The sequence below is a fragment of the Oncorhynchus keta genome, chromosome 13, assembly GCF_023373465.1.
Source record: "Oncorhynchus keta strain PuntledgeMale-10-30-2019 chromosome 13, Oket_V2, whole genome shotgun sequence".
In the NCBI taxonomy this organism is placed as follows: domain Eukaryota; kingdom Metazoa; phylum Chordata; class Actinopteri; order Salmoniformes; family Salmonidae; genus Oncorhynchus; species Oncorhynchus keta.
The window spans coordinates 42,532,991-42,536,792 of NC_068433.1; the positions used below are offsets into that span (position 1 = coordinate 42,532,991).

General features: G+C 41.6%; 1 protein-coding gene across 12 annotated transcripts in view; it reads left to right on the plus strand.

Moving 5' to 3' along the window:
* Nucleotides 1-3,441, plus strand: part of LOC118372206 (transcription factor SOX-5-like) — a 310,655-nt gene extending 307,214 nt beyond the window's left edge. For all 12 annotated transcript variants that reach the window (XM_052460188.1, XM_052460185.1, XM_052460187.1 and 9 more), the window contains one exon: nt 1-3,441. This exon is cut by the window's left edge and continues 463 nt beyond it. The gene's annotated coding sequence lies outside the window, so the exon portion shown is untranslated.
* Nucleotides 3,442-3,802: the final 361 nt, after the last annotated feature.

A 3,802-nucleotide genomic window follows, 5' to 3' on the forward strand; every position in this document is an offset into this window, starting at 1 on the left:
AGCCCCTCCCATTGGAATCTCGATACCAGCAACCGACCAATCAAATCAAGCACAGGACCTGTCACTCACACTGACTGTTACACAGACTGGAGTCTAGGAGGAGACGAGTTGATTGCCGTGACTTCTGCTGAGTACTACACAGTACTACAGCGGACTAACAAAGTACTACGAAGTACTACAGAGTACTAGAGTATTACTGCTGTGTACGCCATAAAGGCAAGATGAGATACACATTATGTCATGAGTAAGCTACTATATGAGGAGAAAACACAGAAAAAACAACCTTTTAGACCAGTTTGACTTCAAAGAGACATTTTTGTTTTTAAACAGCAGGCCTGTCAGTTGATTAAAGATACACTTTAAAATGGCCGACCTGCTTGTTTATGAAAGAGACACTTTTAAAACAGCTTTTTTTCTTGGTTCTATGATATTCTCACTCAGGTACACGGTGCCAACAAGTGGCTTGTGAATGTGATTTGTTGTTTTTGTGCTACAGTTTTAATAATAGATACAAAATAGACATTTTTCCCTTTTCATTGTAAAGCACCTGACAGAAGTCAAAGCAAAACTTTTTATTTAGAATTCTTCTTCTTTCTTCAACTCTGCGGTGTACTGTCAGCAGATATCCTCCCTCTGTGTGTGTGACTCCCCTTATGAGAGTCAAAATGGGAAAGTCCAGTCAGGGCCACCGCCATGTGTTGGACAGTGAGGGCCGGCTCACTTCAGGGGACTGTGGGGGGACCTCAGTCTCTCATCATGGGTCATCTTGGACAGTACTGTGTAATGAGACAATCTCCCACCATCCCTCTTCTCTCCTTTTACACTCGTTCTTTTACCCTTTCTTTGGCTTTCCTTTTGATTCTGATCATGAGGACTTTGTGTCTTTGGAAGGTACAAACAAGGGTTTATTTTAGATATGAAACACCTCCTTGTATGTGTGTGAGAGTGTGTGTAAGCAAGCTCGCTGTGCGTGTGTGTGTGTTTAGTCTGTGTGAGCTGGTTTAGTCATCACTAGACACTAGATCCCAGAACTCTGTCCCTTTCCAAGACAAACAGAAACACTGGAGTTTCCCCTGTGAGCCCCCAGTACTTCAGTATCCTGGTGTATAGAGACAGAGAAAGCCCTATTCCTGGTGTACAGAGACAGAGAAAGCCCTATGACTCTCTTGTACACTCACACACACACACACACATCCCAAAGCCCCAGTTCCCCAATCGAAACCCCACAACAACTCTACTCCGCTGCCAACTGATCCAGCCAGCACCACAAGCCAACAACTCTTACCCACAACCCAAACCCTCTCGTAATATACTCCCAACTGATATCACACAAAATTGGTGTGTATTTTGTTCTAGAAGTTTTGGTGTGTTCCTGCGGGCTTCTACTGGTAGTTTTGAGTATTTGCTGTCTGTCCCCTTTCTGTCCCTCTCTCTGAGAGTTCCCCTCTATGTCCCCCTGTGTCTTACTCTGTCCCCGTCCGCGTCCCCAAAACACGTCATTCTGCTGTTCTTATTGGGAGGAGCTGATGGTCATATCAACACGTCAGTGTTTCCTTTGTATTTCAATACTGTATTTTATTATTTTTATTCAAACTGCCTCTAGTGTAATAATATTATTAACAATAATTATAATGATGGTCAGCGTTTCTTTCAATTTGAGTAAGTTATGTACAGTATAATTTATTTTGGCCTCTTATTGGGTTTATTACGACCCATATGAAACTTCTTCGGTCAATGAAGCATTGTTATATTTAGCTGGTTTAGAGTATTTACATCTAATGTTGTCCTTTTACTTTTTACTTTATTTGCCAATTTGCATATTCTTTGGTTTCTGTTTTTATCTGTCCTGTTTGTTTAGTATTAATCCTATATGGACGCTGGGTGAGGAGGAGGAGCGGCACGGACGGCAGCTGTCGCTCTTCGCCAAGGAGACTGGACTTTCTATTCACTAACTCTCTCCCCATCCGCGTCCCTCAGCTTGACAACGTAACCCTTTTATGTCCAAACCCACTTCTAAAAGCACTCAGACACTCTGTGTGGTCAGAGAAAAGAAGGTGATCTTTGTTTGTTTGTTTGTAATGGTTCATGTATAATGTGAAGTTTCTTCTACTTTCTTTCTTTTTATGAAGATAAAAGAAAACGGTTATATTATTCTATTCTGTTCTGTTTCCTCTGAACAAAGGAGCGAGGCTCTCGTTTACTAGGGTTGCTATTTACACTGAGATGCCGTGGAACATCGTTGAGGCTGGCGGACACAGAGACACACAGACACAGCAGACTCACAAATTATTAGCAGACACAGTTGTGCAAAATTCGAATAACACGATCAGGATTTTGATCAAATTAGGACATGATCAGAACACACACACACACACACACACACACACACCGCACATTTGCGACCCATAGGAAAATCAGTGTTTACTTTGCCTATTCCACAATGTTCTACAGCATAACCTGACATTCAGTTAGTAATGACCTGTCATATCTATGTGACTCCAGAACTCTGGGGACTTTACTTTGTTTTAGCTCCACACTATGACCTAGCCATGTCCACTCACTCTACAGGTGTGCTGCCAGATAGTGACCCAGCCCGGTCATGCTTGCTGCAGATGTTTACTCTGACACAATCAATCACAACCATGCCTATTGCCAGATAGTGAGCCTCCCAGTCAATCATACTTGGCCATATAGACAACCTCACAATCAGGCCACAGTGAGACCTAATGCTGGAGAAATGGTGTCCTGTATTCTGGCTGGAAGCTGTAGGTTAGATTAGTAGGCTAGACAGCGTGGGGAAAAGGAGGGGTTTACAAGTTCAATCATTCCAGCTTGCTAGGTCTGCCACATACTGAGGTATTATACTGTACTTAGGGCCAGGAGTTTTGTGACCTGACCAGGACAAACACTTGGCTCTAGTTATACTAATGAATAGAGTCCAACGTTTTTCATGAGCAGGTTGACAGGATGATAGGCCCTGGTGATGTTGGGTGATACAGCGATGATGGTGACCATGATCGCGATGAAGAGGATGATGATGATAATAATAATGAAGACAATCAAATGTCACGAGTGGAGCTCAAAACAAAGCCAGAGTTAGTCAAAAAAAAGAAACACGTATCTGACCATCTCAACTTGACAAATGGAGAAAGATAATTATGTACATATAACATAGAGTTATAGATTTATATTTTGTTCATAACACAGTGTAATATAAGTTGTATATTTCTTTTTCTCTTTTATTGGTGTTATTCATGCTACAATAAAATCAGGAGTTGATGTACTCTTACAACAAAAAAAAGAAGAAAAATGACAAATAAACGAAGGAAACAACAAAAAAAGAGAGGCTGTGGGCTTGCCATGCACCATCTGTTCCGAGTTCACTTTTTTCAGTATTATTGCCAGTCGAGGCTTTAATAAAAACAGCGATGTGTTCTGTAATGCTCCAATGGTCCTTGTGAGTTCTTTACAATGCACCTACACACACACACACACTGGTATACACTAGTATGAACAAAGGCTAGAGTAGATACCCGCACACTTTTCAATGCTAATTTGAAAGTTTTAACCCGGGGGCTTTCGACATTCTTTCATCACTTTACTCTGCACTTGCAGGTTACTGGATGTGTGTGCTGTACTTCTAAACTAAACATCGGCACTATATCCAGAATAATGTACCTATTTGCAGCTGCACTATATCCAGAATACTGTACCTATTTGCAGCTGCACTATATCCAGAATACTGTACCTATTTGCAGCTGCACTATATCCAGAATACTGTACCTATTTGCAGCCGCACTAT